The sequence below is a fragment of the Gorilla gorilla genome, chromosome 17 (genome assembly GCF_029281585.2).
Source record: "Gorilla gorilla gorilla isolate KB3781 chromosome 17, NHGRI_mGorGor1-v2.1_pri, whole genome shotgun sequence".
In the NCBI taxonomy this organism is placed as follows: domain Eukaryota; kingdom Metazoa; phylum Chordata; class Mammalia; order Primates; family Hominidae; genus Gorilla; species Gorilla gorilla.
Window position 1 is genome coordinate 73756141 of NC_073241.2, and position 25495 is coordinate 73781635.

The window sequence follows — 25495 nt, forward strand, 5'->3', positions numbered from 1 at the left end:
TATTTTTTTATTTATGTAGTTTGCTTGTTTGTTTGTTTTTGAGACAGAGTCTCACTCTGTCACCCAGGCTGGAATGCAGTGGCACCATCTCGGCTCACTGCAACCTCCGTCTCCCTGGCTCAAGCAATTCTCCTGCCTCAGTCTCCCAAGTAGCTGGGCTTATAGGTGTGCACCACCATACCCATCTAATTTTTGTATTTTTGTAGTACAGATGGGATTTCACCATGTTGGCCAGACTGGTCTTCAACTCCCGACCTCAAGTGATCAACCGGTCTGGGCCTCCCAAAGTACTGAGATTACAGGTGTGAACCCCCATTCCTAACCCATTTGCATGCTATTTAAAGGAAGAATTGAAGTGGAGACTGCACTACCTGCCACTGCTATTTTGCTGGCAAGCATGGCCATTGAGATGTTCGGGTTTTAACGGTAGCATTTAGCGGATGAGAGGGTCCAGTCAGGCCGGCGCGGTGGCTTACGCCTGTAATCCCAGCATTTTGGGAGGCCAAGGTGGGCAGATCGGGAGGTCAGGAGATCGAGATCATCCTGGCTAACACGGTGAAACCCTGTCTGTCCTAAAAATACAAAAACTTAGCCAGGCATGGTGGCAGGCGCCTGTGGTCCCAGCTACTCGGGAGGCAGAGGCTGAGGCAGAATGGCGTGAACCCGAGAGGTGGAGCTTGCAGGGAGCCAACATCGTGCCACTGCACTCCAGCCAGGGCGACAGAACTAGACTCCATCTCAAAAAAAAAAAAGAAAGAAAAAGAAATTCAGAAAGCAGGTTCCCGTTTTGCTGATGCAGATTATAGCAGGTTCATAGGACTGACAACAATAATGGCTTCTTAATTATAGCACTTTGCTGGTGTTGACCACTTTCTGTTTGGTAGCATTGGCTACCGTGAAGAATCTGCAGCTTCCTTGGTGGCAAGATACAGTATGGCAGACTTGGGAGTTATTTCTGAAAGTTTAACATACATTTTGTTTCTTCCACCCTCTGAGAGATTTTATAAGTTAATATTCTCATAATTGGATCCTTATGGCTTAAATTAGCCAGAGTAGGTTCTGTTTTTTAGAATTGAACTGTGGGAGATAAATAACTATTTCTGGATTCGAACCTGAGGGACTGGAACAGTGATGGACACAAAAGAAAGAAAAAGTAAGGAAGATGAGAAGAGGATAGAGCCTGAAAGAGAAAGAGAAGACGTTTTCTTGCCTTATGGAGAAATTGAAATAGGCAGTATGACAAGAGGGAAGCAGAGCCAAAACAGGATTGAAAAACTTCAGTATATCCACAAAGCAACAAGCAAATATCAATAAACACACACCCTGGGACTTGAACACAGAAGCCCTGAGTAACCTGAATTATCAGGAAGCCTTTGGAAGCAGGCAGCACCCTGTTAGGAGGAGAGAGCTACCAACATGATTGCTGAAAACAGAAGGATTCCTTGGAAAGCAGTTCCATGACAGTTTAGATGAATTCAAATGGTCTGTGTACATGTTTTGGACATTGTCACAAACAGGAAACATGGGATTGAGCCATTGGATACAGTGCCTGCCTTGCTTGTCAGCCAGGGCCACAGGGGCCAGTGCCAGCGTAATGCAGCAGAAACGCACAGAAACACTTGGGTGCCAACAAAACACAGAGCATCCTGGAGGCTGCTCTTAGACAACAGCGGGACAAAAATGCCTTCCCCACAGAATTTGAATGGTCAAAGAAAATCCCATAGTGTGAGGTACTGGAAATTGTTTTCTTAATGGAACATCAGAATGATTTACATAGTAATGGAACTGTCTAAAGTGTAGCAATGTCCTGGGTTTCCAGACTGCTCTTGCCAACGTTAGACCAAAGATTATACAGGGAAGGGTATGATAGATGTGAAATAGAAGAAAGGGAGAAACGAACATGACTATGAATCCGTGGGTGTGTTTTGCAAGTGTTTATAATGTTTCATTTTATTTATTTGCTCATGTATTTGTTCTTTTGCTTTGTTTTTGCTCTGACCCATTCCACAAAACACTTAGGCAAGAGTTATTTGTGACATATTTAGTGCTTTTTACACTTTTATTTTTTGAAGTATGTGTTGGTAATCATTACCTTGATAATATATACAATCTGTTTCCTATCCTGCATCCTGTCGATGCTCCTTCTCTAGTGAATTTGTAAAGAACTTTTGATGAAAGCAAACAAAATATGCAATCATCAACATGCTTAACACTCACAGCCATCATTCTCATATGGAAAATTGTTTAAATCACCCATTCAGACATGTTCATTGTGGCAATCACACCACCTCCATAAATTGTGTTGTGAAAGAGAAAACACACACACTCTCCTGCTGATGTTCCTGCCTACAATAACTCAAAGGCAAAAGCTAAAGGCTACAATTTGCTGTCAGGCTGTCAGGTTCTGGACCCACTGGGCATGTCGATTTCAATTTTCCTTTCTGCAGATGCAATATCTGGCATCTTGGGGCTACAGAGACTTCTAAGTAGGAGATAACTACAATATTCTAAAAAGGAAGGGGAAAAAGAAGAGATTAACTCTCACAGCTTCCCAATGCATGTTAGCATAAAAACACAACAGTACTCTTTATAATTTTCATTTTAGAGGTTATAAAAGGCAGTTTAAACATGGCTTGTAAACTTCACCTGAATTATTCCACAGTGTGTATCTCAGTATTCTGCACCACGTGGGTCCTGTTCACCTATTATCACAGAAGTTTAGAGGTGGAAGGGACAATAAATGTTTGACAAGGTGTTAACAGTCCGTATCTCCATGTCTTCCATTCACGTGGCTCACCATCCACATATTCAGGAAGTACTTTTATCTTTCAAAACAGTTCGGTGATAAGAAAAGAAAATGCATCGTGTGAATGCACAAAGAAAAGTGCATTGTGATGTCACAATGGAGCAGCTTTGATTCTCTTTCCTCTGAACACTAGAGAGGCCATGTCAAAGCTAGACCCTGGGAGTCCAAGCACCTCTGCAAATCCACTTCTCACAAACATGATAATTATGATGGTAGGTAATGTTATCGGTCTATTTGTGTCCCTCCAAGCTTCATATATTGAAATTCAGCCCCAGGATCTCATAATGTGATATTATTTGGAAATAGGGCCATTGCAGATATAACTAGTTCAAAGGAAGTCATACAGAAGTAGGGCGGGTCCTAATCCAATACGACTGATGTCCTTATACAATTGGAAATGTGAACACAAACATGCACACACGGAGAATGCAGGTGAAGGTGAAGGCAAAGATCTATAAGCCAAGGAATGCCAAAGATTACCAGCAAACCGTCAAAAGCTAAGAGAGGGATGAAACAGATTCTCTGTCACAGCCTCAGAAGGAACCAACCCTGCTGGCACTTTGATGTTGGACTTCTGAATCCTAGAACTTTGAGGCAAGACATTCCTGTTGCTCATGCCATCCAGTGTGGCACTTTTGTTATAGCAGCCCTAATACAGACAAAGATACTAATTAAAACCATAAACCTCTAATAACATGAGCATATATCATAGAGCTCTTTCAAGATTATTTCCCCAAGTCAAGAAAGACATAGGGCAGAGATTTTTGTTTTAAATGAGCTGATGGAAGTGATGGGACTTACTCTCAGCTTACACTCAAAGGCAATAAAAAAAGCTGAGTCTAGAAATGTGTTTCAGAACTGACTTTCTGCAGATTCTGTGACAATAGTCCCTGGCCTATATTGGTGAAAAGAACCGGAAAGGAGAAGAAGACTATGACTCCTAGATAGTCTCTGTTCTCTCCTGTCTGTTTCACCAGGTTAGCAATGCATCTTCAACAATAAAATGTTGAAGGAGATGGGTGCTATAAACTCAGATCAGAGTGGGAGTGTGGGAGTAGAAATAACAATGACAATAATAACATCTTTGCTTCCATAAAGTTTTCCCATTATCTATCTCTTTGAACTTTACCTACAAATACATGAGATAGTAGCCCACTTATTATTATCCATTTTTGCAGAAAGGGAAGCTGAGACTCTAAGAAGTAAAATGAATTATTCAATCAGTTCAGGCCACAGCTCGGCCAATGATCTTTCTAGGAAACCATGCTTGAAGAAAATGCTTTCCATGGAGAATTTGTGTAAGAACGTAGTTACAAAAATAAAAAAGGAGCCATTAAACTTCATTAAATTCCTGAGGGTTCTGAATCCTTGCTGCTTGATTGATGCAAGCACATGTAAGAAGGTGGCCTGGGAAGGGATGGTGGAGTGAACGAACTGAGAGACCCCTGAGGAATACAAGGACTCCCTTCACTGTTTGAAAGGCAGTAGAATAGAGCTTCCAATGTGCCCTCTGGATCTAGTATACATGAATAAACTCAAGAGAGGGCCACACCAGGCCTGCTGGCATTGGTCTCCCCAAGCAGAGCTCCTGGGACTATGTGGCCACAGCCTCTGCACACAAGGCTCTAACCTACCATTTGATGGCAGCAGCCCAGGGTTAAACCTCTGCAAACAAGGGATTGATTGCATCACTGCAACCTCAAAAGGCAGAAAATCTTCCAGCTTCTCCAGTCTTCCTTAGAAATCCCTTATTGATTTGTCACCTGGGTATTTATATAGTCTTTCAAAAATCTTTCATATATTCAATGCATTTCCTCTCTAGAAATAAGAAGATAAGATTACTTCCCTAATTTTTGTGTTTCATAGAAAGGGGAAGCATTAGTACCTTCTTCCTTTGTGGGCTTGTCTGAGAACTCCATGAAATCAGGGATGCGAAGGGGATGGTGTAGAGTAGAATGTTTCTAATTTGTTCCCCGCTTCCATTCCCATTCATGCAGTAATCTAAGTCAAAATAATTACAAATAGCTCCTGACCTAAGTTGACTGCACTGAGAATAGAAAGAAGCAAAAAGAAAAGAGGCATTAAGGTGAATAGGTAGTTATGAAGTAGTCATTAGTGGAATGACTACTGATCTATCCTAAACTTGCCTCACTGTGTCTCATGATCTCAAAGTGATTCCTCTACTCCTCATATTCCACATGTCATGGACAAGACCTCCTTCTCCATTCCCTGAATGAGTTTCTGATTTATATCCGGTTTCTCCAAAGTCTTCCTCTTCAAACTCCCATTCAATCTCATAGTCACATAGTCTTTCTTTTCCATGGGTTCACTCACCAATTAAATTTTAAGCATTTTCTTTATGCAAGTTGCTGGCCAATTACCAGTGACACAAAGATGAACAAAGCACTGTTCATGTCCTCACAGAGTTAACTCTCTAGGGGCAGAATTGCAGTCGAGTGGGAAAGTGAGTTGGACTGAGCTCTGCTGACCAGAATGTAATGTGGGATATGGTAGAACAAGCAGAGCATGTGGGTTTTGCTCACAAGAGGGCCCCTGTGTTGATCAGAGTTCTTTGCAAACAGCATAAGTAAGTTCTGGCTTACTTAGACCCAAAGAGGGAGAGGTTGGATTATTTGAATGGCTGAAAGAAGCCTCAGGAGATCCAAAACAGGCCTCAGAAAACTAGGAGCAAAGTCTGTTTCTGGGATCCAAAAAGCAGGAATTATTAGAACAAGGTCCAATCATTCCTGGTTCCATGTGCCATTTCAAGACAAATACCAAAGAGAGGGCCCTGGCTGCTCAACCTCTGTCCTAGGCTGACTCCTTTTCCAAGAAAACCAACTCACCTTACAGATACCCTGTTCAGACTGCTTCTATTAGGGAATAGGCAGTTCCTCAAAAACAAAAACATCAAGGTGATGACACCAAATCAAGGTGGCTGTCAGGTAGAGCAAATAACAGATATCTATAATAACAGTGAGAATATAGAGGGAGGAGGCCGGGCATGGTGGCTTATGCCTGTAATTCCAGCACTTTGGGAGGCCAAGGGGGGTGGATGGCTTGAGTCCAGGAGTTTGAGACCAGCCTGGGCAGCATGATAAAACCTCATCTCTACTAAAAGCACAAAAGTTAACTGGGCATGGAGGTGCACTCCTGTAATGCCAGCTACTTGGGAGGCTGAGGCACAAGAATTGCTTGAACTGCAGAGGTGGAGGTTGCACTCTGAGATTGTGCCACTGCACTCCAGCCTGGGCAACAGAGCAAGACTCTGTCTCAAAAAAAAATTTTATATGTATATGTACATATATGTGTGTGTGTGTGTGTGTGTGTGTATAGAGAGAGAGACAGAGAGAGAGAGAGAAGATGGGGAAGGATCCTGGGAGGAAATGAACAAGAACAAAAATGTTAACAAAAAGCAAGAGTTAGTGGTGTGAGTATAAGAGAAAGACGAAGAAAAGGGAAGTCCTGAGGATAGTAAATAGAGATGCTTTGGGACGTGGCACCAAGGTGGGAAAGGAATAGGAGCCAGATTGTAGAAGGAACCCATGGAATGGCAAGGGTGTGGGAAAGATGACAAGAGGAAACACAGAAAAACGGAATACAAGACTCAGTGTGGCAACAGTGTAAAGGGGCACATCATGAGGCAGTGAGGTTCTAAGTGTAGAATGGTGCACAGTGCTTAGCACGTGATTAATGCTTAAAGAGCATTAATTTCATTATCAGTATAGTCACAGAAAGGGGAGGCATAAGCACCTTCTTCCTTTGTAGACTTGTCTGAGAACTCCATGAAATCACGGATGTGAAGGGGATGGTGTAGAGTAGAATGTTTCTAATTTGTTCCCCACTTCCGTTCCCAGTCATGCAGTAATCTAAGTCAAAATAATTACAAATAGCTCCTGACCTAAGTTGACTGCACTGAGAATAGAAAGAAGCAAAAAGAAAAGAGGCATTAAGGTAAACAGGTAGTTACGAAGTATAAAGAAAGAGTCTTAAAACCTTGCCAGATGTCTGATGTAAGAGATTAGGTAGATATTGGCATTATTCTTCAAGATGGGAAAGGTGGGTTTTGAGGGAAAGAGGAAGTGTTTGGTTTGGTGATGCCGAGCGTTAACTATGTCAACTATAGCTTCATGTTGGGTTTGGGTGGCAAAAGACATTCCACGGGTGGTGGAACTGCTGACACTGGCCTTCCCATGCCTTGACATTGTATATGTGACCCGAATGGCCAGAGCAGGAGTTTTTGTTCTGGGGAACTGAGTTTTGGACTGACGATGGGTACCAAGTCTTCTGACCTGCTCTGATATACACTAGCTTACTCTTTTCTTCAAATCCTTTATCCACACTATCCTTCCTAAGGCATGTTCTCTTTATTTAAATCCCTGTGAAAATCTCCCATCTGAGGATGTCCCTACTAAAGTATTTTCAAAAGGAAAGAGAGAGGAAGCAATTAAAACAGCAACAATGAACAAGCCCTCAAGGAATTTTTAATGCCTGGAAAGCATTTCCCCCTGAACACCTGGGGTTTCTGGGATAGATAGTTTCCAAGTCTCCTAAAACTAGTCAGAAGGACCTGAATCCTTCTGTGGCTTACAGAGTCCAGTCCAATCTCGGCACTCCACACACAATGAGGAATCATAAAGAATGGAGGAGTTGAAATGGAACTGTTACTGAGCCCAAAGAGTAATTTTTTTCTTACTTATGATGTATTTCAGATCTCACAACATCTGCTTGTTTAAATTTCAGCTGGGGAATTTGGGGGGATGTTAAAAGACTTCTGGATTTCTTATAATAGAAATGAATGTTTCCCTGTGCATTCTAACTTTTCTCCTGATGAATTTTATATCTCCTTAATCTCCTGATAAGCTTATGCCACATGCATTAATTACATGCTTTATTTGGAATAGAGTGCCCCCTAGGCTGGATGATTTCCCCGAAGGCACACAACGATTGCACAGGTTCGAAGGAGTTAGACACTGGTGCTCTTGACCCTTAGTGCAGTTTCCTTCCCATGCATCTCTTCCATGAGTTTGCTGGGATCCTTCCCTTCCCTAAGAGCAGGCACTCACCAGAGCATACACCATGTTAACAGGCAGTGCAATCAGTGAGGAGGCTCTTAACATCCACCTGCTCACTTGTCCAGAGAATATACTGAACAGCTCAGACAGCACTGATTACAAAGGTCAGTAGTCGACATGTGGCTAGAGAGCTTAGCGGAGCAATAATCAGGTGCAGGCTCTTTCATTCCTCTTAGAGTTTTTCAATTTGATAGGGTAACATGCTCAAGGATGTGAGGTGACCTCTGGGAGCACTGCAGCTTTGTGTTCATGATACTCATCTTTAAAAGTGTCTGCGACCCAGAGATATATCAAGTGATGAAATGAGAGAGGTTTTGCATCCTGCTCGTATGTGACAACCTGAACCTGGAGGACATAAGGCTAAGTGAAATAAGCCAGCCACCACGGAAGGACAAATACTACATGGTTCTCCTTATATGAGATATCTAAAATCAAACTCATAGAAACAGAGTTAAATGGTAGTTTCCAGGAATTAGAAGTAGGGAGAAATCGGAGTTGTTGCTCAATGGATATATAGTTTCCATATATAGTTTATAGAAGATGAAGAAGTTGTAGAGATCTGCTGTACAATATTGTGACTAAAGTTAACAATACTATACTGTGCACTTAAAATTTTGTCAAAGGAGTAGATCTTCTGTTAAATCATCTTACTACAATTTATGTGTGTGTGTATGTGTGTGTGTGTGTGTATGTGTGTGTGTGTGTGTACGTATATATATGAAGATACTAGGGACAAAGGTAAAGCAGTGTCAATCACTTACATTTATAAATAAACTTAGACCTAGGAAAATGAAGCCACTTGCCACAAGCCACAGAACTAATCAGTAGCAGGTTTGGTAGAAGAATGCAAACCTCTTAACTCCCAGTCCCGTAATGTTTCTACACATTGAATAGCATATAATTGCAAAGAATACACCAAAGTAACTGTGTTAATTTCTCACTAGTCACGTCAGCAGGAAAACTCAGGTTTAACAAATAACAAATTGGAAACAGCCCTCAAGGCACCACTCCAAAGCTGGTCTGCCAGTCTAGGAGCCTGTGATCCCAAGTTCTGAGTCAGAGCCATTCCAATGAGTCACATTGCAATGCTGGCCCCCTGGGCATCTCAGTGTATTTGTAGGAGCAATTCCAAATAAGCAGACAGACGGGCTCCATGCAGACCATAAGCCAGAAAGCCTGCTCCTGTATGCTTGTCTGGGGATGCTGAAAGTGGTTACCTCTCATGAGTGATATACATATATATATATATATTCCTTCTACTCACCTGTACCTGCTACAGAAGAAGTCGGGTTAGGTAATTGCCTATCCTAGAGAGACTTGAGCAGTAGGTATCTTGCTCCAAGATATCACCACTAGTGTCAATTCAAAGTTTCTAAAATTTTAAACTTAAAAAAGTATTTATTACTGTGATTCTTAAAAGCCCTTTTGTATTTTAAGAACCACCTTATTTACATTTAATAAAATGTAAAGAATAAAATGTTAATCTTTGGGGAAGGGAAATGAGATTAACTTAGGAGACCACTTGTTACTAGGAAACATGAGAAAGAAAAAGGGGAATATGGAAGTATCAGAATTCAAATTAATATGCTTCATCTGTCATTAACTTTTTCTGAGCACTTAATATATATCAGGCCTGAGCTAGGTGCTGGGAGGACAAAGATGAATAAGGTGCGGTCTCTGTTCTCAAGTTCAAGAGTCTCTTAGACAAGCAAAGTAAAGAAATGTGAATAATCGCAACACTATGCAATGAAGTGTTTTAATGGTGATATTAAAAGTGTTTTAATTATGAAAAAACAGATGAGGGCTACATGAAAATTTCCAAAAAATAGATTATATTTGTCGAGGAAGTGATGGTCAGGCTATTTATAAATAAGGAGAAGCTCATCATGAAACAAAGAAGGCATTTGAAGCTGAAGAAGCAATATGCACAAAGGCACAGAAACAAAATAGATACTTTACCCTCTGGAATAACAAGCAATTTGGAATAAATGTAATGGTGACATCACACACATCCATTTTTAGGGTGACTAGCCATTCCAGTTTGGCTTGGTCTAAGGTGAGTCCTGGGGCACGGGACTTTTAATGCTAAAACCATGAAAGTCCTGAGTAAACTGAAATGAGTTGGTCACCCCATAGATGGCCATGAGGAGAAAGATGTTTATGTTTGGGAAAAAGTAGCAAAGCAAATTGCATAGTAGAAACCATATTGAACCAGGAGTTAGAAGCCCTGAAGTTGAACTTGGCTTTGTCATTACAAGGAGCCTTCTTGGAATCACTTTTCTAAATGCTACTTGGGCAAGGAAGCTCTGGTATAATTTCAAGCTCAATAGCTCCATCATTCTAAATGTCTTGGGACATTTAGAGCAAAGAGCAAAGTGAGGTAGAATCACCTGCCTGAACAACAGATCATTCCATAGAACAGTAATTCGAAGAGTACATGTCTTTCATGCACAAGTTATCTGAAGCCTTCCCCAAAAGCAAAAAGAGCCTCAGGAGCTAGAAATCTGAGAGACTACCTACTGCTACGTGATAACCCATGGAAGCCATGAATATGAGTGTATTAATGCCCTATTCAAAATTAGCCACTTTCAGGCACAAGTCACTGGTTTGTGGCTAGGCATCAAAATGATTAAAAAACAATCAGTGTCTGTTTATCATTACTATATAGATATATTTTACATTGTAATGATCTGGAGCTGCCAATCTCAGTTGCACTGTGGCTTATCACAGACTTTCTTATTCATTCATTCAGTCAATGGATTATAATAATAATTCCTTAATTAGTAGAGGAAAAAAAGTATGTGATACTTGGAACTATCACTTCACTGAGGTGATTACATAATTTAGATGAGTACCTCTTAGAATTACTAAAGTAGACCAAAAACTAGAATTACTTTTGTAATTGTTCTAGAACAAAGCAAGAATTACCGAACATGCTTCAGACTTCCAACTGCACAGAACCTCTATTCATATAAACCCCAAAATTCCAAAAATAAATCATGCCTACACTACACCTTGACTGTCTATAAAACATGAAAACAGTGACCAAATTTAGTCCAAGGGAAAAAAAAAGTCAGCATGTGAGTGAGTTACATGAAGAGGCCTGGAGAAGAATCTTAAGGGCTCATAATTGGTTGGCTGACTACAGTTAGTGTCTCAGGGCCTTATCCAGACAATCTTCTTTTATGTGAATATCATGAATCCAAAACAAAATGTGAGCTCCCAAACTAAATTTTCTATTTTCTGGAATTTTAGTTTTCTCATCTACTTCCACAGTTGGGAGATCAGCCCAGCAAGCCTTGCAAAAGTTCTAAAAAACAATCAGTTCCATTTCCAACCCCAGTGATTGTTCTCTGCTTCGCAGCTTGTAGCCTCTGCCAGAAAATGAAGCAAACGTTCCTTCTCAAAGCAGGTGCAGCAGCCTGACAATAATCCAATAAAAAACCTATTAGCTGGGTCTCCATGACACTCCTGGTATCCATGGGACCCACAATATCTTTAATGTAGATAATAAATCCAGACCATTTCCTTCTGCAATTGCTCCCAATATGGCTCCACTCCTAGGACTGTTCCACTAACCTTTTGTTGCTACATTTTCTCATGAATGCTGAATCACTCTCTAATCTTTGCCGTGAAACACGTGCAGTCCCACTCAGTGAAATGGATCAATCTGCTTGTGTTAGCCAATTGCAATTGCCTACTGAGCCACATCCGTAGATTGCAAACAGCAGGCCTAATACTGACCAAGTTGTAAATTATCAGTCATGGGTTGGTGGTTAAGTGATGATGGGTAAAGAGGGAACACAAGAGGTGATTTGAGACCGCTGGAGGCACTGCATATATCTCTGAGTAACTCTGCATACGTAAGCTCTAATGCAACAATTTGACCTGCATATGTCAGGTCAAAATGTTAAATAAAAATTCAAGGAAAAGGTGTTCCAACTCATCTCACATGTCGATTTTACCTTAATATTCCTGTTATCATATCTCATCTCAATTCAGAAATCTTCTATGGCAGGCTATACTAAAAGACCAAACCTCTCTTTCACCTGGGATTTAAGAATTTCATCACTAGGTACCCTCCATACATCCATCTCCATCTCTTTTTGTTCCCACATTAACATTCTATTTAAAGAAGCAAAATGGATCACTATTAAATGTGCATGATGGTCATTGTCTTATCACTTCATTTGCTATACTATAATCTCCATAAAGCAGGCACCAAAGTTTGTCACATTTACCCTATATCCACAGCACCTAGCATCTAGTATATACATAATATTTCTTGCAACTATAAATTAATTTGTACATATGCTTCTTGCTCTAAAATTAATGCTCTTTCCCTCCTCTGTATTTTCTTAATTTTCAAGGCCCTGCTTAAATCCTAAATCCTCCTGACAGATTTTCCTAGGCCATTCCTGACTATATTGCCCTATTTTCATCAAAGACCAATTATGTAATAGAACCCATGTCTCTTTAATTCTTGACTTGGAAAATGTTAGAACTTTCAAAATACTTAAAGTTCATCTTGACCGACACTCCACTTTTTATAAATAAGAAGTCTGCAGCCAAAGAAAATACATCACTTGTCCAAGTTTACATAATACATCACAACCAAGACTAGAACGAGACATGGGGTTTTGCACAACCCCAGCTCTGTCATAACTTGGTCTTGTCTGCACCAGGAGACTGTCATTCATTCCTTGAAAGCTTGTTAAGTGTCTGTCAATTCCTCCACAGGCACAGAAGAGATTCCGTCCTGACGTTTGATAAATATTGTTTATTGGCATATTTGTTCCCTGATTTAAAATTGTGAAGTCTAAAGAACAATGTAAAATCAATGCTGAATAATTTTTAAGCGTTAAATTTTGTCTTTGTTTCATGTTTAATGAAAAATTAAAGTCACTTTAGATCTGCGGTGATTTGTCTTAAACCAACAAAAACATCTGGGTAGCTATTAAATGTCTTACAAGCTGTAACAAATCAACAGCCACTCAGAATCAATAGTTCTCCTGGGAAACTGTTTCTATTCATCAGTGCTTTCTACAAAATGTGACTGAAGTATTATAATAAGAACCTGGAAAAATAGTAAGGTATGGAAAAAGGGGTGTCATTTCATGAGATGAAAAGGAAATCTTCAAAAACATTTACTGACCATATCATCTAACCATCTGCTTCTGGAGAAATATATCATAAAAGACATGTGAGCTTCTGCCCTCCTCAGTACATGTTGTTTCAAAAAAATAAATAAATAAAAAAGCCAAATTATAAGACTGTTTGCCAAGGTCCTAAACCCAGCTACATGTCAAACTGGTTAGGTAAGTAATCTTACAATTGTCTGAGCATTCATGAATATTATGTTTCTGATAAACACAGAAAAGACTGTAGTAGTGCCTATTGGCAATTCATCACTCTCCATTTCCTATCTTTCCCAGAAACACAGGGAAATTTCATTTTCAAACTTCCCTTGCAGTTATCTGTGGTCATTTGACTGAAATCTAAACCAATGGAATGGGAATAGAGATATCTGTGCCACCTACATCTTCACACCTGGTCAATGAAAACTGCCTACATGTTCTCCCACCTTTCAACTGATGGCAACACTAGAACTGTCTTAGCAGCCTACAGGTGGAAAATGTTAGAGTTGCCATTGATCTGAGCCCCAGAATTTCTGTGTAGAAAAGAGCTACCCTAAGCTCTTTTCTTTTAAGCTGGTGTCAACCTAAGCACCAGCCCTAGACAGTTATTATTCAACCCACTGAAATTTTAGGGACTATTTTTTACTGCAACTTAACATATTGTAACCAACAACAACAACAAAAAATTTCCATGTTACAAGACTGTTGTAAAGTCCAAATTTTTCTTTTAAAATTATATAAATATAATATAAATTGAGATGGGGGTAATTTGTTAATTGCATATATATTGTCCTTTCCCCCTAATTTTGCATGATTTTTACAGGAAAAAAGAAATACCCACACATTTCTGTATTCACATTACTATAAAATTAATATAATTTTACCAGTATAAAATTACTAGTAATAAAATATTACTATATTCCTGATAAATAGGAATATGATATCTTTTAATCTAAAAGCTTTCAGGTAATGCAAATAAAATTCCTTCAGTCTTTTTTTAATGACAAAGCCACATTAGGAATAAATCAGATTCGAAGCAAAAATTACATAAACAATATCTCCAGTCTTTATTCCATTTGGATAGTGTAAATCTTGGCCAAAAGAAAGAACCAGAACTTGAAGATGTAATCAAAGACTTTCATCCAGGAGTATCAGGGAATTGTGACCCGTCTCTATAGCCTCCAGACCTTGACAAAGAAGACAGAATTGCTTCTCAGTTCCTCAGAGCAGAACTGTGCATGAAATGAGACCCATCAATAATTTTCTGGTATGTACTCTTACTTGGAAATGGGTGACACATTCCAGAATCAAGCCCTTCCTTATTTCCAGAAGATCATAATTTAGTAGGCAACATAATAATAACACTTTTATGGTAACTCGTAGCTCAAAGAATATTCTCAAAGTTTCCTTTCCGTCAATAGCATTACCACCAGGTTTTCACATTTTAATATGAATCTTGACATAGAAACCAGTTGTTTCTGGCTTCACACTATCTCTGAGTTTTGTTATTTATGTTCCATTTCAATATCCAACATCCTACATAAACTTTAAACTCCATATCTGAATTCCTGAAAAATACTCCTAATTACTCTTAGCTCAAACACCGTCTCTTTAGTTCCTGTGCCATAGCAGATGCCTTAAAATATTGGTGCATCATATAAAATAAAAATAGGTATCTTCTACTGAATACTAAGTGCTACACTCTATGCTAAATACGCTACATTTATTATCTTATTTTATTCCTGCAATCACTACATAGTAGATCTCATTTTTCTCCCCATATAATGCTTGAGGACACTGATGCTTAGAGAGGTTAAGTAACTTGTCTTTACTTGCAATCTTTAGTGGTAGGGATAAAATTCCCTACCTGGCTTGTCTGACTTAAGAACTTGAAATTTTTATCATTATATTCTATTGCCTTTAGAATAATAATAATAATAATAATAATAATAATAATAAAATGTCCCTTAAACCATTTGTTGGTTTTTAAGTACAAACCCCTCTCTCAATTCAATCCTTTTCTATCTCAGAGAATTCAAAATGGTCCTCTATGTTGAAACATATTCTCACTTTCTGGTGAAATTCAAACTTGTTCATAACATCTCCCACAGCTATTACTCTATCATCTTTTTGGCTATACTAAGTAGTCATTTCAACTTAACTTTTTTCTGTGTGTATGTATATGAGGTATTTTATATATATAATAATATACAATGTTAAATATATTTTATATAATATATTATATATTATATAATATATATTATATTATATATTATATAATATAATATAATATATATTATATTATATATTATATTATATAATATATTATATATTATATAATATATATTATATTATATATTATATTATATATTATATAATATATATTATATTATATATTATATAATATATATTATATTATATAATATATAATATATAATTATAAGATATATTAAAATCTTATAATTATATATATGTTTTATACATAAAAAATATAATAATGTTATATATTAATTATATATTATATTAGATATATTATATTATATATTATATTAATATAGTATATATAATATATAATATATTAATATATTATGTAATTATATTATATATACTATATTAATATATTATATATTCATATATATTAATAATATATGAATATATATATTCATATATATTCATATATTATTATATGAATAAATATATATGAATATATATGAACAACATATATATTCATATATATTAATATATTATATATTGTATATTATATATTATATATTATAATATATAATATATTATATATACTATATTAATATATAATTATATATATTTATATATAACATATTAATATAGTATATAATTATATTATATATATTAATATATTTTGTAATTATATTATATATACTATATTAATATATTACATTCATATATATTCATATATATTCATATATTATTATATGAATATATATGAATATATATGAATAACATATATATTCATAACATATTAATATATTTATATATTATATATTATATATAATTATATTATATTATATTATAATTAATATGTTATATAGTATATTAATTGATATATTATATATAATATATTATACAATATTATATAATTAATATATTACATATGATATATCATATATTATATAATTATACTATATATTATATAATATTATATAATTATAATTAGCATATTATATATATTATATAATATTATACACAATACATATTTCTATTCCCTTATATCCCTTTGATCACTCTGTGATCTTGTTCTCCAAAAAGCCTTTCTCCTCTGTCTTGGCAACTTCCTTTTCTTTCTACTTATAGTTCAGATACACACATATGTACTTACCCACAAGAGTCTGCAAATATTTATTTAATGCTTATCACCTGTGAGGCAGGGTCTCTTCTAGGTTTCAGGAAAACAGCTCTGAGCAAAGCAGAAAAAGTTCCTACCCTTAAGGAGTTTCCATTCTGGTAGCAGAGACTGACAATTTGTGAACATGCAAATGAGAAATGAAAAATGAAAAGTGCTATGAAGAACATAAAACAGGATAAGCCAATAGAAAATGTCATGGGCAAGGAGGGGATTATTCTAGCCTGGGTGATTAGGAATGGACTATCTGAAGCTGTACCATTTGCACTAAGGCCTAAATAATGAAAGAGCCAGCCATGCAGAGGCTTGAAAGAAAGATTTCAGGCAGAGAGAACAGCTGTGCCCCAGGGTGAGAATAAGTTTCTTATGGCCCCACTATAGCCAGCAGGTGAATGTGGCTGAGGGTAGTGGGCAAAGGGGAAAAAATGAGGTTGGAGGTGTGGCCGGACATAGAATATCTGGAGCGTAAAAGTCAAGGTAAAGATCCTGGCTGGGTCCTCGGTGAGGTGGCAAGCTATATGAGTTGGTGAGCCAGGTTTTCCATTTTTTAAGAGTACACTCTGGCTGTTGTATGGAGAATAGACTGTTGATGCAACAACAGTGGAAGGCAGGAGACAAGTAGTCTATGCAGTGGTCCAGGGGAGACATTTTTATTATGTGGTCTACAGTTATGTTTATGAAGATGGAAATGATAGTGTGTGTTTGGAACATATGTCCTTCACTCTTCTTTTTTTACTTCCAAATTATATTAAGTTTAAATCTATATATGTTACAAACTCTATTGAAGTTTTGAATCTTCTTCCAGGCTTTTCCTTCTAATCCTCAGCGATTACCTCAGTGTATAATTGCCCAATGTAGTGAGTGTTGATGTACATATTAGGTTGGTGCAAAAGTAATTGAGGTTTTTGTCATTAAAAAGTGATAGCAAAAATGGTAATTACTTTTGCACCAACCTAATACATTACCACAGTAGGCCTTCAACAATATCTGACATGTAAATGCATACATGAATTCTAATTTTTATGATTTTCTAGTTTCACATGTGCTCAAGTTGCTGTAGGCTTATCCCCTGATATAGTTTGGAAGTGTCCCCACCCCAATCTCATGTTGAAACATAATCCTCAATATTGGAGGTGGGGCCTGGTGGGAGGTGATTGGATCATGGTGTAAATTTCTCATGAATGGTCTAGCACCATCCTTTTGGTGCTGTTCCCAGGACAGCAAGTGAATTCTTGCAAGATATGGTTGTTTAAAAGTGTGTGGCACCTCCTGCTCTCTTTCTTGCTCCTGCTTTGGCCATGTGATGTGTCTGCTCCTGCTTCACCTTCTGCTATGAGTAAAAGCTTTCTGAGGCCTCCCCAATGACAAGCTGATGCCAGCACTGTTTCCTGTACAGCCTGTAGAACCACGAACCTATTAAACTTCTTTTCTTTGTAAATTACCCAGTCTCCAGTATTTCTTTACAGCAGTGCAAGAATGGCCTAATCCATCACCCTAGTAGACCTGTAATCCCTTCTAAGGATAGAACTTGTCCTTTTTCTTTTTTTTCCTTTTTGTTGTAGCAGGGGGTTCTTTACAGGACTAGGTATATTGCTTGACATATATATATTTTACATTTTGAATTTTTTTAAGTAATTCATAATGAAAAAGTAGCACTGATGTGTCCACTACTCAATTCAGCAAATATGGATTGACTATTATAGACTCCTCCACAAGCAAAAGGCTAAGTATGATGTGTTAAATTTGTTTTAAATGTGGCAGAATAGCAGTGTACTTTGCAGAAGCAGAAAATTCAGACTTTCTAAAGGTACAGTTTTTCTGAAGAATTTAATGATAAGCTTGGCTAAATATGCCGAGGCTATGTTATGAAGGTCTTCAAAAAATATTGGCCTTCATCCTTCAGGCAATGCAGAGAGCTTTTCTGAATAGGCAAATCACCTGAGCAAAGTGTTAACTTGGAGGAAGCGTTCAGGATTCACTGACTATGGAAGACTTTGAAACCAGATAGGGCAGAAAGAAACTATTTCAAAATAATCATCTGCATGTAAGGAAGAATTAAAGGTAACTGATATTTTTAATGCCTACATATGCTTATGAAAGTGTCAGGTATTGCTGAAGACTTTATAGACATAATCTCATGTTAATTCTTGAAAAAAAATAGAAAGCAAATCATTATTTCAATGGTACTGGCAGAGAATTTGAATCTCAGAGAGCTTATGTCGTATCTAAAATCATAGAAGTCAGATCAAAATGGTACTAATTAATATTAGTAATAATTCAAAGTCATGTGTAGGAATTGATGTTTAAATATGAGGGTACAAGAGAAGCAGCTCAACATCATTGCAAGCTTTTAATCCTGTGGCACTAGAAAATGGGAGTTGCCATTTATGGATGAGAGACGAAGCTAATAAAAGAGAGTCTATTCTCTATTTATTTACTTTGTACCTTAGGTTAATTTTCTGGATAACTACCGTTCTAATAATATGCCTTCTCAGCAAACTCAATTTTACCATATTTGTCTCTAAATTATCTTTGTAAATATCCTGTGCATCTTCCCAAAACAATTTTCCACCACTGAGTGTAAAAGATCATTGTATTTTTTTTTTCTAGTTAAATATTTGTGGAGAGTTTGGCTAGCAAACCTAAGTTACAGCATTTTAGTATATATAATTTAGTACAGGGAACAAAAAGAATTAGAGGCACTGCACAGAGTTTGTAAGATTATTGTTGCTGTTTCCATTGTTTGGCAGAGTGTTTGCAAGTTTAGAGACTAAATTGTACTTCATTTTTGTTCCTTATCATTTTTTAAAACTTTTTGTGTACATTTAAGTTCATAGCATATAAAGGCTTAATTCTCACATTGTTGGTTTTGGAAAATCATCAATTTATAAATGCAATATCCTTTTCTTCTCAATAAGGGTCATTTTACAAATGGAAAATGTCAAAATTCTTATGGTACAGTTGAAAACAGAAGCACTCCTCATGGTATCTCAGATATGCAGTTAAGAATGGGAACACATTCTTGATATTTTATTCCCATCCACCCACCCCCTAATGTACCTTTCTTTCTTGAGCTCATGGCCAAGGAAGAAAACGAATGTTTCTAGTTTTTCCCTGTTATGTCCAACTGTGGTTAAATGTCCCTGAAGCACGTACAGTGGTTTCTTTGTGTCTATGTTTTCTTATCTATGACCACATTTTGCCCTTACAATAGCCCCAGCAGATAAGTAGGCAAGTATTACTATCCCCATTGTGCACACAGATGTTCCAAGTTCAAGAATGCTGCCTAAAATCACAAAACTGGATATTGGCAAATCAGGTCTCTAGACATCCTGCCCATCCATCTTCTTTCTCCTAAACAGCAGCCTATGAGGCTGGACTAACATTTTTCTAGATTAAAGTGATACACATTAACTACAGCTGTTTTTCCAAATATGTGGGTGGGTTAGTCAACAGCTGTTCTTAACCCTAAAGAGAAGCAAAAGCACAACCGCAGAGAATGACAACAGGAAGCATCTTTCAGGCAATTTACAACTTGAGGCCAGGCCTCCATCTGTTGTAATAAATAGAAGAGAGGATTGGGTAATTACCTATTATGTTGATCCCTGTAGATAGCCACTTTTCCTAAACCCCTCAAATCACTTTGTCTTTAGAAGCATTTCCTTCCTTCTCTTACCCTCGTATTTTCTGACTAATTGTATGGTAAATACTTTGAGGGCAGGGACAGGATCTTCTACGTCCCATATAACTAGACTGCTTGGCTTAGTTGGTGCTAACAAGCACCAGGGTGTCACACGGGGTTTCAGAGGTGGGGCGGGGCACGGGGATCCCATCTCAGTGCTGTATTGGAATCTGCCCAGGATTCTTGTTTATAAGCACAACTGGCCAAGTGCAGACTTTCCGTGATATCTCTCCCTGACTTCTTAACAGTCAAAATTCAACCTGTTCTTCAAGATTCAATTAATTCCGCCTTCTCCATGAAGATTTACCCAAATATGCAAGTTGATTTCCCCCCTAATAGAATCCCTCAAGCTATTGATGACTCCTTTATAGCCCCAAGTCATACCCTGCCTTTCACTGTTAATTATGTCTCCTCAATTAAAATAAAAGTTCAGGGACTGTGCATTTTATTTCTTGTAGTTCTGCCCCACTCACTTCCCTTCTCACCCACTTCTACCCTCCTCACCCACTTCTACCCTCAACTAGTATGAGTATGTGGCACAGAATTGAGGTCATATGAAAAATGACAATGTGAATGATTTTTATAAATATGTTGGGACTTACCCATCCAAGCAAAACCTGTTCCCTTCAAAGCAGTTTTCTTAGAAAGCTCAGCATATTGCAGCCTTTGATGTTCTCTCCTCTCTCAAGTAGGTTCATCTTTTAGAGGGTAGGTAGCTGATGCTCACTTTATTCTATATTAAATAATCTGACCTCTCCTGTGCTTGCTCTTCACCAATAGACTGGGCACATTTCTGCAGCTGAAAATTGTTTCCAACTTGAAGCACTCTAGTTGAGATTAAAAAGATAAGGCAAATGAAATATTAGAGAACGGCTCAAATATGTATTTAACCAATTGTTGCGTGTCTTTACATTCTTCATGCTCTATGCAGAACAGATCTTTCCTCTTTAGAGCCCCCATAGCATTGGGAACTCCAACAGAGCACACCCCTGATATATGCAGTGGTGGGCTGCTGCCCTGACTCTTGCTGCCCCACCAGACCATGAGATCTGGTGGAGCAGTAAACAGGCATTGCTCTTCTGTCTTTGCCTCAAGCCCTCACATAGTGTCTTAATTAACACATTCAAGAATCAACCCATTAACTGTTTAAAAAAAAACTTTTTCTCTTTGCATTGCTAAAGAAATTCAGGGAAGACACTAAACAGTGTGGATTTGAGAAGCCAAGTAAGATTTCATGGCTTACCACAGACCAGATGTACACTTTAATATAGTAAAACATAGGTAGGTAGAGGAAGAAGGAGGGGAGAAACATGAAGCAAAAATATTGATGCTTTGTCTATTATATATCAACAAGAAAATTGAGGCATATTTCATCATCACTACCCTACATAGGTTCAGTGATTCTATGAATATTGTTCAATCAAGAAATTGCCTCCATTTGGTAAGAGTTTCAAGTTACGGATTACCATGGCTTTGAAAGAAAGCAGAGTGGCTTTGGGAAATCAGTTAAATTTTCTAGGCCTTGGTTTCCTCATCTTTAAAATGAAAATAGTGGTGTTTGTCCTGTCTCCCTAGCATGAAGATAAAGATTATATGAGATAGTATATGTAAAATACTAGGAAAAGTACTAGGGCAAGTATAAGGAATTATCATCTAATTTAGTTGCTGACAGGGGAAGAGAACATAGTTATCTGAAGATGGATATGGTATCCAGATATGGTATCCACGCTGAGTCACTTGCTTTCAACTCTCTTTTACCCAGGGCCAGAGCTTCTTTATGAGAAAGCACCAGGCAGGTGTAATCAGGCTTCACAAAAGATGGTTCTCCTCCCCTTCCTTTCTCTTTCACCTTCCAGGATTTTGGATCCAAGGAATGCTTGACAAAATGAACTTGAAATTATTTCCTTGCAACTACATTGTCTCTCTTTAATGTTGTAAGAAATATATTTTAATCGCCATTGTTTTTCAATCTCTCATACAGAAAGAGGAGATGTTTCATAAAATTTGATGAATGAGTAAAGTTGCTAACCAACAAAGACTTGAGATTTATTCATTAATTAATTTAGTAATTTATACCAAGGATATATCCAGGTCATTTAGAAAATGGCTCCTCTTTCTTGTGATTTAGATCCACTAGTTAATTGGTTTCTCTGCCTGGCTGATTGTCAGTCAAGACGCCTACGTTGCTTATAACTAGCACGTCCATAAACAGAGCAAAGTTATTAATTTAATCTGCTTCAGTTGGTAGGCAATGTGGGGGAACCAGCCTGTGTGTACATAGTTCTCTTGGGTTTGTTTACTGGATTACCACTTCGGAAACAGCCAGACTGTGTCTGTCTATACAACACCTACACCACTGAGCTGTTAGCTTGTGTACCCAAACAATTCATTGACTCAGTGGCAAGTGTCAATTGCTTGGCTGAATTTCTGGTTGTTTAATGAAATTGAATAGTTGATTAATTGCAATTGGTTAATCTAATAATGCTCCGGAGATCAACTCTTTTTTAAAGAAAAAATATGTATTTATTTACTTGAAAACACTAATATTAGTTTTAATCACCTTCACACAATTACATTTTTTTTTTATTTTTGAGACAGAGTCTCATTCTGTCACCAGGCCATAGTGCAGTAGCACGATTTTGGCTCACTGCAACCACTGCCTCCCAGGTTCAAGCGACTCTCCTGCCTCAGCCTCCTGAGCTGGGACTACAGGCACATGCCACCATGCCCAGCTAATTTTAGTATTTTTAGTAGTGACGGGGTTTCACCATGTTGGCCAGGATGGTCTCGATCTCTTGACCTTGTGATCCACACCCGCCTCGGCCTCTCAAAGTGCTGGGATTACAGGCATGAGCCACCGTGCCCAGCCACACAATTAAATTCTTTATTCCAGCCTAGGCAAATATAAAGAATTGGTTTAGGAGCCAAGAGATCTGTATTCTTTCTAGTCCCGCCTCTCCTATTGCCTAATTGCTTGACCTTGGGAAATAAACCTTACACTTCACCTTCTCTCCCCACCACTATGCCCTACATTACTTCTCACTCCCAGCCTCAATGGTATCACTTGTAAATGAAAAGCTTAAACCAGTAGCTCTCAAGTTTGTGTTTTATGAACTTCTGATGCCATGACTATACTGGACTTCCTCATTACAGAATCCTTGTTTATGTAGGCTTCAAATATCTAAGTGCTTGTGACTCATTCTTATTATGTATATATTATATCTCAGAGAAATTGCAAGGCTTCTAAATAGGGTTGACACTTGGGTGTCATTTTGGGCTATGGGTAGAAGTTAAACTGGTGAAGAAGTAGAGAACAAAGGGGAAAGTTTAAACACAACTACATTTACGAGATAGAAGAGTCATAGTCATAATGCTTCCAAAGAAGTAGATGTTTCTCAATTTACCCTGAGAAGAGATGTGGCAATAGTTAGAATGGGATAATAGGTGGTGGCTATGGCGTGGTGGCTCTCACAGTTATTTAATCAATGATAGTTCTATTATTTCCCAACACTTGTTTTAAATGATGACAAAGGCTCCAGAAATGGAGCTTATATTCCTAAGCCTAAACCTTCCTGGTGGCTCTAGGACATGGAATTGGTGCCAATGTGCCATGTGGTTGAATGGGAAAAGAGGCTTGTGTTACAGCAGGAGTACCAGTTGTGGTACTGGACTTGTGGTACCTGGAGTACAAGGAAGCTGTCACAGCAACCCAGGAGAGAACGAGGGCCTAAACTGAAGGCAATGAGGTGAGTATGGAAAAGAAATTATTTTACTTGGCATGGACATTACCTGAGAAACCATGCATACAAGCCTCCACCCCTGTTTTCACAGAGCAGACCTGTTCTCCTGGGCTAATTTGGGAGTGTGGTAAGTTAGGGTATATTTTACTGTATTTGTTTTTTAAACTAACAGTTACAAAACATGTCAGAAGTACACACGAATTAACAAACTCCTGCAGGCTGGGCTGAAGTTTTACTGGAGACTATAGGAGGTCTGTTGGCATGACAACCAAAGGGAAGCTTCTTCAGGGCCCCACAGTGGATTCTGCAGTGGCCTAGGTCCATGATAAAACTGCCTTCCTTCCCTGCAGGAGCCCATCTCACAGCTGTGTGTTCCAACAGCAGGCTTATACCCCTGGCTTTTTCAACAACATGGCCTAAGGCACAGCCTTATAGGCTTTCTAGAAGAAAAACTTCTTTGGGAGCCCTTTCCTGCTCACTTACCAGCCCTGTGATTGTAAGTGAACCCTGGAAACTTTCAACATCTCAGCTTCTTCATTTGTAATATAGGTGAATAAAACATTCACTTTATATAATAAAGATTAAATCCCCAAACAAAACAGAAATCCCCCACAGCTACTCTACAGAGTTGGAAAGCAAGGTTATCCTGTGGATCCAGGGAAATAAAATTGCATGTGAAAAACCCTTGTAAGCTATAAAACACTATACACGCACTCACATATGTCATTGTTAAGTGAGTACCTTATGCTATCTAAGTACCTATTGTTGTACAACAAACTACTCCAACATTTAGATGTTTAAACCAACAAAGGTTTAGCCTTTCTCTCAATTCTGTGGGTGAACAATCTGAGTGGTGTTATTTTTGTCCTGTCTCCCTAGGATGAAGATAAAGATTATATGAGATAATATATGCAAAATACTGTGAAAACTACTAGGGCAAGTATAAGGAATTATCATCTAATTTAGCTGGCTAGAGATACCCAATGGCTCATCCAGAAATTTGTTCCAGCTAACAGCAGTTGTGCCTCTTTCATGAGACTTATCATCCTTTGGTGGACTAGACTAGACTCATTTGGAACATGGAGACCTAAGAGTTTCAAGACTGAAAGCAAATGATTAGGACATTTCCCTAAGGTCTAACCCCAGAAGCCATATAGCTTTGCTGTGCTGTATTCTTTCGGTCAAAGAAAATCACAAGGTCAGGCCAGGTTCAAGGGAAAGGGAAAATATGCTCCACTTTGTGATGGCAGATTTGGAAATAATCACATACAAATAAAATAAAAATTAAAACATGGTCAAGAATTTCCTCTCTGGACAAGACCAGACATACAACTCAGGAGGAGTCAAGATCTAGGCCTCGCATTTTATTTTAAGATCTTATTTCAGCTTGGTGCAGTGGCTCACGCCTGTAATCCAAGCACTTTGGGAGGTCGAGGTGGGTGGATCACCTGAGGTCAGGAGTTCGAGACCAGCCTGGCCAACATGGTGAAACCCTGTCTCTATTAAAAATACAAAAAATTAGTTAGGCATGGTGGTGGGCACCTGTAATCCCAGCTACTCAGGAAGCTGAGGCAGAAGAATTGCTTGAACCCAGGAGGTGGAGTTTGCAGTGAGTCTAGATCGTGCCACTGCAGTCCAGCCTGGGCAACAGAGTGAGACTCTGCCTCAAAAACGC

General features: G+C 38.0%; 2 long non-coding RNA genes across 2 annotated transcripts in view; one reads left to right on the forward strand and one right to left on the reverse strand.

Annotated features, from left to right (window-relative positions):
• LOC109023108 (uncharacterized) overlaps positions 1 to 2888 on the reverse strand; it is a 219793-nt gene extending 216905 nt beyond the window's left edge. Inside the window, exon 1 of the long non-coding RNA XR_004067944.2 lies at positions 2647 to 2888. This is a non-coding gene — a long non-coding RNA (uncharacterized lncRNA). The remainder of the gene's footprint in view (positions 1 to 2646) is intronic.
• Positions 2889 to 2969: 81 nt separating this feature from the next.
• On the forward strand, positions 2970 to 25114 carry LOC109023985 (uncharacterized). The gene is made up of 5 exons (XR_002003459.2): positions 2970 to 3018; positions 13355 to 13509; positions 14104 to 14286; positions 24171 to 24316; positions 24700 to 25114. It is a non-coding gene; the product is annotated as an uncharacterized lncRNA (long non-coding RNA).
• The last annotated feature ends 381 nt before the right edge of the window (positions 25115 to 25495 follow it).